At 42.5% G+C, this 15347-nt stretch overlaps 1 long non-coding RNA gene across 2 annotated transcripts in view; it reads right to left on the bottom strand.

Annotated features, from left to right (window-relative positions):
* LOC133541864 (uncharacterized) overlaps positions 1-11621 on the bottom strand; it is a 74103-nt gene extending 62482 nt beyond the window's left edge. For both annotated transcript variants that reach the window (XR_009803989.1, XR_009803990.1), the window contains exon 1: positions 11339-11621. This is a non-coding gene — a long non-coding RNA (uncharacterized LOC133541864). The remainder of the gene's footprint in view (positions 1-11338) is intronic.
* Between the last annotated feature and the right edge of the window lie 3726 nt (positions 11622-15347).

Here is a 15347-nt window from a genome sequence, read left to right as displayed (position 1 = left end):
GTGGTTTTATGAAATGGTCCTGCGCCCATCTGGTGATATCCTTTACACACTGATATCGGTTTGTGATGCAGTACCGTCCGTGGGATCAAAAGTCCATGATATCGCTTATGTGAAGTGATTTCTCCAGATTCTCTGAACCTTTTGATGATTTTACGGACCGCAGATGGTAAAATCCCTAAATTCCTTGCAATAGGTCGTTGAGAAATGTTGTTCTAAAACTGTTCAACAATTAGCTTACAAAGTGGTGACCCTCACCCCATCCTTGTTTGTGAATTACTTAACATTTCATGTAAGTTTATACCCAATCATGGTACCCAACTGTTCCCAATTAGCCTGCACACCTGTGGGATGTTCCATATAAGTGTTTGATGAGCGTTCCTCAACTTTATCAGTATTTATTGCCACCTTTCCCAACTTCTTTGTCACGTGTTGCTGGCATCAAATTTTAAAGTTAATGATTATTTGCAAAAAACAAATTATCAGTTTGAACATCAAATATGTTGTCTTTGTAGCATATTCAACTGAATATGGGTTGAAAATGATTTGCAAATCATTGTATTCCGTTTATATATACATCTAACACAATTTCCCAACTCATATAGAAACGGGCTTTGTACACGAAGGCGCTCGCTTTTCAGCAACAATAAAAAAAATGTGCTATTCAAAAAGACTTGACGTGTTTAATACAGTCATCCCTCACCACATTGACTTTGATCAGGGGTCGGCAACCCAAAACGTTGAAAGAGCCACATTGGAGCAAAAATACAACAAACAAATCTGTCTGGAGCTGCAAAAAATGAAAAGCTGTAATTAAGTGTTATAGTGAAGGCAACACATGATGTACATGTCTATACTAGCTATAATACCCTACTATTAAAATTACTGACGCTAATCTTTGTGGACAGAAATTTAATATTTATTCTACACATTTTTACAACATTAGAAACCATCAGATACTACTCAGAAGGTGAGAGAACTTCTGGAAATTACTGGCTCAGAATGGCCAAAAAATGTATAGACGTGTGTGTCCAAGTTAAAAGGAAAAGGCAGGCTTTTTTAAAAAAATATATTTTTCCAATTTTTGCCAAGTTAGGTAATGTTTGCTGTGGTCTGGAACAACATGGCCCACAAACAACTGAAATATAGCCAATATTCCACACAGATAACGTGTCATGAGCACGTTAGTCTATTATGACGTCTTTTTTCCATTAACGACAAATTTAACGCGTTACTATTTCCAATCTAGTGGTCAGATTAATATTTAATCCAAGTCACTGTGCGTTAGGGCTGGGGAATATATTGATATACACGATATATATCGCGGGTTTGTCTCTGTGCGATATAGAAAATGACTATATCGTAATATTCGAGTATACGTTCTCACGCAGTTGCTTTTAGCTGCGGGCATTACACTACAGGCTCTTTTCACGCTTTGTCTCTCCTCACAAACAAGTAGGCACACAAACTTACGTCACATACTGTCACGTCATACACGTATACGCCCTCGCCCAGCAGAGAAGTAGCAGACTGGGTAACGTTAGCTGTGATGCTAACGTAGCCGTACGAGAGAAGGTGCGGCTCTGGTAACAAACAAAGGAAGACTTAATTCTCAATAAAAACAGCAGGGGGTCCATTGTCTGGCGGTGGTTCGGCTTCAAGTGGGAATATATCGAACAGACAACCGTAATTTGTCAAGTCTGGGGCAAAAGCGTTACTGATAATATGTAGGATAGTTTGAAAAGTCACTCGCTAGAGAATGAAGAGAATTTCATAACATCCTTAGTAACCTACCACATAGTGAAGGACGAATACTATTTAATTTCCTATTATCCAGCTCATTTTTATTTGACACTTAAAATGTATCTGACCATCGCTTAATAACTTTAATAAATACACTTTTGGTCAATTGACTCAGTTGTGATTTCCTTCTCTGCATGAAAGTTTAAAAGTAGCATATATTAATGCAGTATGAAGAAGAATGTTTTAATGTAGACACATGTAATCATCATACTGCTGTGATTATATGCATCAAGTGTTCATTCAAGGCTAAGGCAAAATATCGTAATATATATCGTATATCGCGATAAGGCCTAAAAATAGAGGTATTAAAAAAAGGCCATATCGCCCAGTCCTACTGTGCGTTACTATTTTTATTATTTCCCCCCTCGTAAAAAGAAATGTTATCTCTTCTTGCCGTCTTGGAAAGTAACATCAAGTAAGCGATAAGTCACATTTTTAGCATGAGGATGACACACGTGTGCGACACCGAAGTAAACAATGGAGGGCGGAGACAGAAGCACGTTTTCAAATTGGAAATACAGTCAGTCATTATTTGGAGTTAAAGAAGTTGGTCGGGTAGTACGTTCGAGGAAATGCTGCCCTTAAGCACAGCCGACGCGCCCTCATTTCGTGCCATAATAAACAAGATCCTCGCTACGATCAACACGGACTCGCCTCACAGAACATCCTTTTTGTCTTACCTGGAGATGGAGTATGCACAGATGGAGAGCAACCCGAAAGCCGCATTGAATGTGGAATAGACTTTCTGACAAGATGTTTGGTAGACTTGTTAATGGGCTACAACCCCCGTTTTCTTCACCCCACGCCCCTGTTTGACTCACAACTTGATAATAACAAAAGGAGAATGGCCATTAGTCCTCTTTTCCCGGGACATGTCCGCTTTTGTGGGGCTGTCCGGGCGGGGTTTCTTAAATGCCTGGCATTTTGAGTTAGAGTTGCATGTATTTTTAATGTACGTTCGGGGCTAAGAAGGGGTTACAACAAAAATTGCGGAGGCGAGCGCAAGCAGCAGGATTTGTGAGGGAGGGACAGAGACAGACAGGACACAAGAGAGAGAGATGGGGAGAGATGTGGAGAGGACACAAGAGAGAGAGATGGGGAGAGATGTGGAGAGGACACGAGAGTGAGAGATGTGGAGAGGACACAAGAGTGAGAGATGTGGAGAGGACACAAGAGTGAGAGATGTGGAGAGGACACGAGTGTGAGAGATGTGGAGAGGACACGAGAGTGAGAGATGTGGAGAGGACACGAGAGTGAGAGATGTGGAGAGGACACGAGAGTGAGAGATGTGGAGAGGACACGAGAGTGAGAGATGTGGAGAGGACACGAGAGTGAGAGATGTGGAGAGGACACAAGAGTGAGAGATGGGGAGAGGACACAAGGGTGAGAGATGTGGAGAGGACACGAGTGTGAGAGATGTGGAGAGGACACGAGTGTGAGAGATGTGGAGAGGACACGAGAGTGAGAGATGTGGAGAGGACACGAGAGTGAGAGATGTGGAGAGGACACGAGAGTGAGAGATGTGGAGAGGACACGAGAGTGAGAGATGTGGAGAGGACACGAGAGTGAGAGATGTGGAGAGGACACGAGAGTGAGAGATGTGGAGAGGACACGAGTGTGAGAGATGTGGAGAGGACACGAGTGTGAGAGATGTGGAGAGGACACGAGTGTGAGAGATGTGGAGAGGACACGAGTGTGAGAGATGTGGAGAGGACACGAGTGTGAGAGATGTGGAGTGGACACGAGTGTGAGAGATGTGGAGAGGACACGAGAGTGAGAGATGTGGAGAGGACACGAGTGTGAGAGATGTGGAGAGGACACGAGAGTGAGAGATGTGGAGAGGACACGAGTGTGAGAGATGTGGAGAGGACACGAGTGTGAGAGATGTGGAGAGGACACGAGTGTGAGAGATGTGGAGAGGACACGAGTGTGAGAGATGTGGAGAGGACACGAGTGTGAGAGATGTGGAGTGGACACGAGTGTGAGAGATGTGGAGAGGACACGAGAGTGAGAGATGTGGAGAGGACACGAGTGTGAGAGATGTGGAGAGGACACGAGTGTGAGAGATGTGGAGAGGACACGAGAGTGAGAGATGTGGAGAGGACACGAGAGTGAGAGATGTGGAGAGGACACGAGAGTGAGAGATGTGGAGAGGACACGAGAGTGAGAGATGTGGAGAGGACACGAGAGTGAGAGATGTGGAGAGGACACGAGAGTGAGAGATGTGGAGAGGACACGAGAGTGAGAGATGTGGAGAGGACACAAGAGTGAGAGATGGGGAGAGGACACAAGGGTGAGAGATGGGGAGAGGACACAAGAGTGAGAGATGGGGAGAGGACACAAGAGTGAGAGATGGGGAGAGGACACAAGAGTGAGAGATGGGGAGAGGACACAAGAGAGAGAGTGGAGGGACAGAGAGGACACAAGAGAGAGATGTGAAGAGGCAGAGAGGACCTAGAAGAGAGATGTGGAGAGACAGACAGGACACAAGAGAGAGTGGAGAGACAGACAGGACACAAGAGAGAGAGAAAGAGTGGAGGGACAGAGAGGACACAAAAGAGAGGGATGTGGAGGTACAGAGAGGACACAAGAAAGAGAGAGAGAGTGGAGGTACAGAGAGGACAAGAGAGAGAGATCACAAGAGTGAGACGGGAAAAGACAGAGAGGACACAAGAGAGAGAGAGATGTGGAGAGGACACGAGAGAGAGAGAAAGAGTGGAAGGACAGAGAGGACACAAAAGAGAGAGATGTGAAGAGAATGGACACAGAAGAGAGAGATGTGGAGAGACAGAGGACACAAGAGAGAGGGAGAGAGAGAGTGGAGGTACAGAGAGGACACAAAAGAGAGATATGGCGGTACAGAGAGGACACAGAAGAGAGAGAGAGAGAGAGAGAGAGAGAGAGAGAGAGAGAGTGGAGGTACAGAGAGGACAAGAGAGAGAGATCACAAGAGTGAGACGGGAAGAGACAGAGAGGACACAAGAGAGAGAGAGAAAGAGTGGAGGGACAGAGAGGACACAAAAGAGAGATGTGAAGAGACAGAGGACACAGAAGAGAGAGATGTGGAGAGACAGAGGACACAAGAGAGAGGGAGAGAGAGAGTGGAGGCACAGAGAGGACACAAGAGTGATGCCGAATCATAAATGCAACTTCACGAATGATTTGCAGAAAAAGTATCCGTGTTTTCGTCTTGGCCGTGACACATGGGAAGCAGAATGCACTGTGTGCAAAGCAGGAACCTACAGTAAGTATCTGTGGCAAATAAAGAGGCCAAAGATCTACAAGCCCATACAGACACTACAAAGCACAAAACAGCTGTGCAGGGCGAGAGCTGGTCTGCTAAATCTGCAAAGTACTTTGTGCGACCTGGGAAAGTGGCTTCATTGCAATCAAAGTTGCTCACACGGTCACTATGGCGGGCACTATGTCTGACATGTCAACTTAATGTGTATTATGTTTATGCATGAGAAAATGTTGCTGCAAGCTGTGAGGTTTGTCTGTTAAAATCATGATTGTTTTTACAAATGACAAATGTGAACAAGAGCATGTATTGTCTATGGGTTATGATGTAAAGGAGAGGTGTGGTTTTAATGTATATTACGTATGTGTCAATGAAAGGGCATTTTATGTCTTCAACATAATTTTATTGTTATAATTCCACTGAATGTTTTTTTTGTATCTTTTTAATTTAGGTAGCCAGGGACTGCAGATGGAAATGAGCTACAATCTGGTGCAGAACATGTCTGTCTTTGAGCTTAATGTCTCTGTGCATTGTCCTATCAAATAAAGACCAAACTAAAAAACTACAAATTAAATCAAACTTTATGAAACACCTTTCATCTACAGGCAAGTGGCAAACAAAGTGCTGTACAAAAAAAAAAAAGAGAATATTGAGAAAAACGAAGTAAAAATAAAACATGCCACCTTTAAAAGGCGTCCACACTGGAAAATAAAAATGTATGCCAAGTAATTTTTTTTTTATTTAATATATGTAAAAATAAAAATAATACATTAAGAAGTTAATAAATACATACAATTGAAAGTAGTAATATTGATAAGTAAAATAAGTTAAAAAAAAAACACCACAATAAATAATGAAAACATTATTTAGTAAAACGATTTTTTGGATAACGTTTTTTTTTGTTTGTTTTTTTAACATAAAAGTATCGTTTAAGTCAGAGGTGTCCAAAATGTTGCCACCAAAGGCCGTGTACTGAAGTCAAATCATGCAGGGTCATTTTGATTATTTTTCAAATTTTTTAGAAAATATTTAAAAATAATATGAATAATACATTAGGAAGTTAATAAAAACATAACATTGAGCATAATAGTAATATTGATAAGTTAAAAAAACAAAACAAAAAAAAAACACCATAAAACTAAAAAAATAGTTTTTTGTAAAAAATATTTTTTGTATAACATTTACAAAATATGAGTATTGTTTAAATCAGAGGTATCCAAAATGTTTCCACCAAAGGCTGTGTGTGAATGTGAGTGTGAATGTTGTCTGTCTATCTGTGTTGGCCCTGCGATGAGGTGGCGACTTGTCCAGGGTGTACCCCGCCTTCCGCCTGATTGTAGCTGAGATAGGCGCCAGCGCTCCCCGCGACCCCAGAAGGGAGTAAGCGGTAGAAAATGGATGGATGGGCTATATAGTGAAGTCAAATCATGCAAGGCCATTTTGATTTTTTTCAATTTTGTAGAAAAAAAAAAATTATATATATACAGTGCCCTCCATAATTATTGGCACCCCTGGTTGAGATGTGTTTTTTAGCTTCCAATTATTTTATTTTTTTTCTAAATAATATGGGACCTTAATGGAAAAAAAGAGAAAAATCCAACCTTCAATACAAGTGCATTTATTCAGTGGGGAAAAAATCCCACATAAAGAAATAATTATTTGACATCAAATAATGTGTGTCACAATTATTAGCACCCCTGGTGTTAATATTTTGTACAACCCCCTTTTGCCAACAAAACAGCACCTAATCTTCTCCTATAATGTTTCACAAGATGGGCAAAGACAGAAAGAGGGATTTTCAGCCATTCCTCTTTGCAGAATCTCTCTAAATCATCCAGAGACCTGGGTCCTCTCCTCTGTACTCTCCTTTTCAGCTCACCCCACAGGTTCTCAATGGGGTTGAGGTCAGGGGACTGAGATGGCCATGGGAGGAGCTTGATTTTGTGTCTGGTGAACCATTTCTGTGTAGATTTGGCCATATGTTTAGGGTCATTGTCTTGCTGAAAGACCCAGTGACGACCCAGCTTCAGCTTTCGGGCAGAGGGCAACAGATTTTGATTTAAAATGTCCTGGTATTTCAAAGCATTCATGATGCCATGCACCCTAACAAGGTTCCCAGGGCCTTTGGAAGTGAAACAGCCCCACAGCATCACTGACCCACCCCCATACTTCACAGTGGGTATGAGGTGCTTTTCAGCATGCGCATCTTTCGTGGTACGCCAGACCCACTTAGAGTGTTTGTTGCCAAAAAGCTCAATCTTGGTCTCATCTGACCAAAGCACACGGTCCCAGTTGAAGCCCCAATACCGTTTGGCGAACTCCAGACGCTTGCGTTTATGATTGTGAGTGAGGAAAGGTTTTCTCCGTGCATGCCTCCCAAACAGCTTGTTGGCGTGTAGACAGCGCCTGATGGTTGATTTGGAGACTTTGTGACCCCAGGATGCTACCATTTGTTGTAATTCTGTAACAGTGAGCTTTGGAGATCTTTTGATTTCTCTTACCATCCTCCTCACTGTGCGTGGTGGCAAAATAAACTTGGGTCCTCGTCCAGGCTTATTTACCACTGTTCCAGTTGTTTTGAACTTCTTAATTATTCCTCTCACAGTGGATATGGGCAGCTGCAGTTGAGTGGCAATCTTCTTGTAGCCTCTGCCTGACCTGTGAAGGTCGACGCACATCTGCCTCACTTGTATGCTGTGTTCCTTTGTCTTTCCCATGTTTAAGAGTGGATAAGAGAAATGGCCTCGGTGTCACGTCATATTTATACCCCAGGGAAACAGGAAGTGATGAATTACTAATTAAATGTTCCTACGTACTCTGGTAAACTTTGTAAACTACTGTAGAAATGACAGAAATGCTTCAATTATATTTATTTCCTGGGAATTGTTAAGGGTGCCAATAATTGTGGAACAGGTGATTTAATGAAAAATAATTATTTTTTAGTCAGGGATTTTTTTATTTTCTTACAATTCATTTGAGTTGAAGGCTACATTTTCCTACAATTTTCAGTGTGACAGTATTCTTCTGCAATAAACACTGAATTTATTTTAAGGCTTTTAACACATCTCAACCAGGGGTGCCAATAATTATGGAGGAATATAATTTATTTTTTTTTTATTTTTTTTTTCTTTAAAGAACTTTGTCAGGTTTGTGTGATAAGCAACAATTATTTGGCTAATTTTTCTTACATTTTTTTTTTTGGTTCGATTTCATTTCCTCAGCATGACAGCTTACGATAAAACATAAGCTTTCCAAGTACCACCATAATGACCAACATTAAAATCCAGTAGCATAATAGGCTTAAGAAGTCATTAAAACAAGGCAGATATTTGATTTAACAAGTACATTTAAGATTTTTGGGCCAGAGTACACACAGTTTGAACAGTAACACTGTTGAAATATTCAATTATGTGATTCTTTGGCATACCACAACATGAAGGCCGCTTACCACTAGTGCAGAGGTCGGCAACCCAAAACGTTGAAAGAGCCATTTCGGACCAAAAATACAAAAAACACATTTGTCTCGAGCCGCAAAAAGTTAAAAGCCAAATATAAAAGTGTTATAATGAAGGAAACATTACGTAAGTTTCTATATTAGCTATAATAGCCTACTATCAAAATGACTGTCGCAGGCTGATGCAAAACATCGTCAGAAATGTTGAAATGTGATATTTGTTCTACCCATTTTTACAACGTTAGAAACCATTAGTAAATCAGAGGCTACTCAGGTGAGAACTTCTGGAAATGACTGGCTAAAAAAAGGTATAGCTGTGTGTCTTCAAGTAAAAGGAAATACCTTCTAATGGATTTATCACAATCTTGGGCAAGCGAGGTAATGTTTGCTGTGGTCTGGAACAACATGGCACACAAACTATCTGAAATGCAGCCAATATTACACACAGATAATGTGTCATGAGACATGCAAAACTAAATGAGGATAAAAGTAAAGGATATTAAATGAGCTCAAATATGAGGCATAATGATGCAATGTGTACATACAGCTAGCCTAAATAACCTGTTAGCATTGATTATCTTGCAGTCAAGCTAATATGCCTGATCAACACTCCACAAAAGTAAACAAAGCTCACTTTTGTGCGTTCACGCACAGCATAAAATCTTTGGTGGACAAAATGAGACAAAGAAGGAGTGGGCTATTTTGCATGTAAACAAACTGTTGTGTTTGTTTGTATCCACCCCCCAATATTTTTCTATTTTCAAGAATAATTTTTAAAAAATGGTGCAGAGAGCCACTAGGGCAGGAGTCACCAACTTTTTGAAACCAAGAGCTACTTCTTGGTTTACGGATTAATGCGAAGGGCTACCAGTTTAATACACACTTTTAAAAAATGCCAGAAGTAGCCATCCATCCATCCATTTCTACCGCTTATTCCCTTTCGGGGTCGCGGGGGGCGCTGGCGCCTATCTCAGCTACAATCGGGCGGAAGGCGGTGTACACCCTGGACAAGTCGCCACCTCATCGCAGGGCCAACACAGATAGACAGACAACATTCACACTCACATTCACACACTAGGGCCAATTTAGTGCTGCCAATCAACCTATCCCCAGGTGCATGTCTTTGGAAGTGGGAGGAAGCCGGAGTACTCGGAGGGAACCCACGCATTCACGGGGAGAACATGCAAACTCCACACAGAAAGATCCCGAGCCTGGATTTGAACCCAGGACTGGAGGACCTTCGTATTGTGAGGCAGACGCACTAACCCCTCTGCCACCGTGAAGCCCGCCAGAAGTAGCCAATTTGCTCAATGCTCAAATGATTTCTTCTAGATTTTCCAGAACAAAAATTTTAAAATAAATTCAAAAGACTTTGAAATAAGATTTAAATTTGATTCTAAAGATTTTCTAGATTTGCCAGAATATATTTTTTCAATTTTAATAATAAGTTTGAAGAAATATTTCACAAATATTTTTCGTCGAAAAAACAGAAGCTAAATTTAAGAATTAAATAAAATTGTATTTATTATTCTTTACAATAAAAAAAATAAATGTACTTGAATATTGATTTAAATTGTCAGGAAAGAGGAGGAAGGAATTTAAAAAGGTAAAAAAGTATGTGTTTAAAAATCCTAAAATAATTTTTAAGGTTGTATTTTTTCACTAAAATTGTCTTTCTGAAAGTTATAAGAAGCAAAGTAAAAATCCATCCATCCATCATCTTCCGCTTATCCGAGGTCGGGTCGCGGGGGCAGCAGCCTAAGCAGGGAAGCCCAGACTTCCCTCTCTCCAGCCACTTCGTCCAGCTCTTCCCGGGGGATCCCGAGGCGTTCCCAGGCCAGCCGGGAGACATAGTCTTCCCAACGTGTCCTGGGTCTTCCCCGTGGCCTCCTACCGGTTGGACGTGCCCTAAACACATCCCTAGGGAGGCGTTCGGGTGGCATCCTGACCAGATGCCCGAACCACCTCATCTGGCTCCTCTCGATGTGGAGGAGCAGCGGCTTTACTTTGAGTTCCTCCCGGATGGCAGAGCTTCTCACCCTATCTCTAAGGGAGAGCCCCGCCACACGGCGGAGGAAACTCATTTGGGCCGCTTGTACCCGTGATCTTATCCTTTCGGTCATGACCCAAAGCTCATGACCATAGGTGAGGATGGGAACGTAGATCGACCGGTAAATTGAGAGCTTTGCCTTCTGGCTCAGCTCCTTCTTCACCACAACGGATCGATACAACGTCCGCATTACTGAAGACGCCGCACCGATCCGCCTGTCGATCTCACGATCCACTCTTCCCCCACTCGTGAACAAGACTCCTAGGTACTTGAACTAAACAAGTGAAGACCAAGTCTTTAAAATATTTTCTTGGATTTTCAAATTTGAGTTTTGTCTCTCTTAGAATTAAAAATGTCAAGCAAAGCGAGACCAGCTTGCTAGTTAGTAAATAAAATTTAAAAAAAAAATAGAGGCAGCTCACTGGTAAGTGCTGCTATTTGAGTTATTTTTAGAACAGGCCAGCGGGCGACTCATCTGGTCCTTACGGGCTACGCATTGGTGACCCCTGCACTAGGGTGACACTAAAGAGCACCCGTGGTTTATCATATCACATTGAGAATCCCTGCTGTAGTGTATATGTGACGGACAAAAGCTGTATTCAGTCTTTCCAACAGTGAGGAGCAAGCGAAGGGCTACCAGTTTCACATTTCACTACAGCTGCAAGGCACTCCGCACAAGGACAAATAAACAGCCCCTCTGTTTCTTTGTTGCATTGGAGCTCTTAATGGCGACATTGCTTATTTTGCCCCGCTGCTGAAGAGAATATGAATTGTTCAAAACACAAGAACTCACCTTGGCGAGGCCAAGGCCGGAGGGTTGGAGGTCGCCCCGCTTTGTCCGCCTGCCACTGTGCTCCACTCCCGAAGCCGTATCTGCGGAATTAAAAACGCCGGGTAAATATTATTAAGTGCAACCGGAGAGGGTGTTGTGTATTTGTGCTGGGGCCGGGAAGAGCGGCGCGGCGAAAGCCAACACCGCTGCGGGAGAGCTCAGCAGCAGGCGTCGGGGGAATTGAGGGGTGAAAGGTCAAGGTGGCGAGTGACGTCGCCTCGATGAGCGCATCTTGCGGGCCACGGCGAACACGGCGCTGAATGAAGAAGAATGGACAAACTTCTTACGACATCAATTATCACACCCATTTCTAGTTGCCACCAAAATGATCAAATAACTTCATAAAACAAAGACATACTGTATTTCCTTGAATTGCCGCCGGGACACTAATTAATTTAAAACCTCTTCTCACTCCGGCGCTTACCAGAGGCATGCGGTAAAAGTAAGCATGCGCTAATTATTTTAAAACCTCTTCTCACTCAGGCACTTACCAGAGGCATGCGGTAAAAGTAAGCATGCGCAAGTTATTTTAAAACCTCTTCTCACTCCGGCGCTTAACAAAGGCATGCGGTAAAAGTAAGCATGCGCTAATTATTTTAAAACCTCTTCTCACTCAGGCACTTACCAGAGACATGCGGTAAAAGTAAGCATGCACTAGTTATTTTAAAACCTCTTCTCACTCCGGCGCTTACCAATGGCATGCGGTAAAAGTAAGCATGCGCTAATTATTTTAAAACCTCTTCTCACTCCGGCGCTTACCAAAGGCATGCGGTAAAAGTAAGCATGCGCTAGTTATTTTAAAACCTCTTCTCACTCCGGCGCTTAACAAAGGCATGCGGTAAAAGTAAGCATGCGCTATTTATTTTAAAACCTCTTCTCACTCAGGCACTTACCAGAGGCATGCGGTAAAAGTAAGCATGCGCTAATTATTTTAAAACCTCTTCTCACTCAGGCACTTACCAGAGGCATGCGGTAAAAGTAAGCATGCGCTAGTTATTTTAAAACCTCTTCTCACTCCGGCGCTTAAAGGCATGCGGTAAAAGTAAGCATGCGCTAGTTATTTTAAAACCTCTTCTCACTCCGGCGCTTACCAGAGGCATGCGGTAAAAGTAAGCATGCGCTAGTTATTTTAAAACCTCTTCTCACTCCGGCGCTTAACAAAGGCATGCGGTAAAAGTAAGCATGCGCTAATTATTTTAAAACCTCTTCTCACTCAGGCACTTACCAGAGGCATGCGGTAAAAGTAAGCATGCGCTAGTTATTTTAAAACCTCTTCTCACTCAGGCACTTACCAGAGGCATGCGGTAAAAGTAAGCATGCGCTAGTTATTTTAAAACCTCTTCTCACTCCGGCGCTTAACAAAGGCATGCGGTAAAAGTAAGCATGCGCTAATTATTTTAAAACCTCTTCTCACTCAGGCACTTACCAGAGGCCTGCGGTAAAAGTAAGCATGCGCTAATTATTTTAAAACCTCTTCTCACTCCGGCGCTTACCAAAGGCATGCGGTAAAAGTAAGCATGCGCTAATTATTCTAAAACCTTTTCTCACTCAGGCACTTACCAGAGGCATGCGGTAAAAGTAAGCATGCGCTAGTTATTTTAAAACCTCTTCTCACTCCGGCGCTTAACAAAGGCATGCGGTAAAAGTAAGCATGCGCTAATTATTTTAAAACCTCTTCTCACTCAGGCACTTACCAGAGGCATGCGGTAAAAGTAAGCATGCGCTAGTTATTTTAAAACCTCTTCTCACTCCGGCGCTTAAAGGCATGCGGTAAAAGTAAGCATGCGCTAGTTATTTTAAAACCTCTTCTCACTCCGGCGCTTACCAGAGGCATGCGGTAAAAGTAAGCATGCGCTAATTATTTTAAAACCTCTTCTCACTCAGGCACTTACCAGAGGCATGCGGTAAAAGTAAGCATGCGCTAGTTATTTTAAAACCTCTTCTCACTCCGGCGCTTAACAAAGGCATGCGGTAAAAGTAAGCATGCGCTAATTATTTTAAAACCTCTTCTCACTCAGGCACTTACCAGAGGCATGCGGTAAAAGTAAGCATGCGCTAGTTATTTTAAAACCTCTTCTCACTCAGGCACTTACCAGAGGCATGCGGTAAAAGTAAGCATGCGCTAGTTATTTTAAAACCTCTTCTCACTCCGGCGCTTAACAAAGGCATGCGGTAAAAGTAAGCATGCGCTAATTATTTTAAAACCTCTTCTCACTCAGGCACTTACCAGAGGCCTGCGGTAAAAGTAAGCATGCGCTAGTTATTTTAAAACCTCTTCTCACTCCGGCGCTTAACAAAGGCATGCGGTAAAAGTAAGCATGCGCTAATTATTTTAAAACCTCTTCTCACTCAGGCACTTACCAGAGGCATGCGGTAAAAGTAAGCATGCGCTAGTTATTTTAAAACCTCTTCTCACTCAGGCACTTACCAGAGGCATGCGGTAAAAGTAAGCATGCGCTAGTTATTTTAAAACCTCTTCTCACTCCGGCGCTTAACAAAGGCATGCGGTAAAAGTAAGCATGCGCTAATTATTTTAAAACCTCTTCTCACTCAGGCACTTACCAGAGGCCTGCGGTAAAAGTAAGCATGCGCTAATTATTTTAAAACCTCTTCTCACTCCGGCGCTTACCAAAGGCATGCGGTAAAAGTAAGCATGCGCTAATTATTTTAAAACATTTTCTCACTCAGGCACTTACCAGAGGCATGCGGTAAAAGTAAGCATGCGCTAGTTATTTTAAAACCTCTTCTCACTCCGGCGCTTAACAAAGGCATGCGGTAAAAGTAAGCATGCGCTAATTATTTTAAAACCTCTTCTCACTCAGGCACTTACCAGAGGCATGCGGTAAAAGTAAGCATGCGCTAATTATTTTAAAACCTCTTCTCACTCAGGCACTTACCAGAGGCATGCGGTAAAAGTAAGCATGCGCTAGTTATTTTAAAACCTCTTCTCACTCCGGCGCTTAACAAAGGCATGCGGTAAAAGTAAGCATGCGCTAATTATTTTAAAACCTCTTCTCACTCCGGCACTTACCAGAGGCATGCGGTAAAAGTAAGCATGCGCTAGTTATTTTAAAACCTCTTCTCACTCCGGCGCTTAAAGGCATGCGGTAAAAGTAAGCATGCGCTAGTTATTTTAAAACCTCTTCTCACTCCGGCGCTTACCAGAGGCATGCGGTAAAAGTAAGCATGCGCTAATTATTTTAAAACCTCTTCTCACTCAGGCACTTACCAGAGGCATGCGGTAAAAGTAAGCATGCGCTAGTTATTTTAAAACCTCTTCTCACTCCGGCGCTTAACAAAGGCATGCGGTAAAAGTAAGCATGCGCTAATTATTTTAAAACCTCTTCTCACTCAGGCACTTACCAGAGGCATGCGGTAAAAGTAAGCATGCGCTAGTTATTTTAAAACCTCTTCTCACTCCGGCGCTTAACAAAGGCATGCGGTAAAAGTAAGCATGCGCTAATTATTTTAAAACCTCTTCTCACTCCGGCACTTACCAGAGGCATGCGGTAAAAGTAAGCATGCGCTAGTTATTTTAAAACCTCTTCTCACTCCGGTGCTTAAAGGCATGCGGTAAAAGTAAGCATGCGCTAGTTATTTTAAAACCTCTTCTCACTCCGGCGCTTACCAGAGGCATGCGGTAAAAGTAAGCATGCGCTAGTTATTTTAAAACCTCTTCTCACTCCGGCGCTTAACAAAGGCATGCGGTAAAAGTAAGCATGCGCTAATTATTTTAAAACCTCTTCTCACTCAAGCACTTACCAGAGGCATGCGGTAAAAGTAAGCATGCGCTAATTATTTTAAAACCTCTTCCCACTCAGGCACTTACCAGAGGCATGCGGTAAAAGTAAGCATGCGCTAGTTATTTTAAAACCTCTTCTCACTCCGGCGCTTAACAAAGGCATGCGGTAAAAGTAAGCATGCGCTAATTATTTTAAAACCTCTTCTCACTCCGGCGCTTACCAGAGGC

Source organism: Nerophis ophidion, linkage group LG23 (assembly GCF_033978795.1).
Source record: "Nerophis ophidion isolate RoL-2023_Sa linkage group LG23, RoL_Noph_v1.0, whole genome shotgun sequence".
NCBI lineage: Eukaryota > Metazoa > Chordata > Actinopteri > Syngnathiformes > Syngnathidae > Nerophis > Nerophis ophidion.
This window is presented reverse-complemented; position numbering and strand designations above follow the sequence as displayed.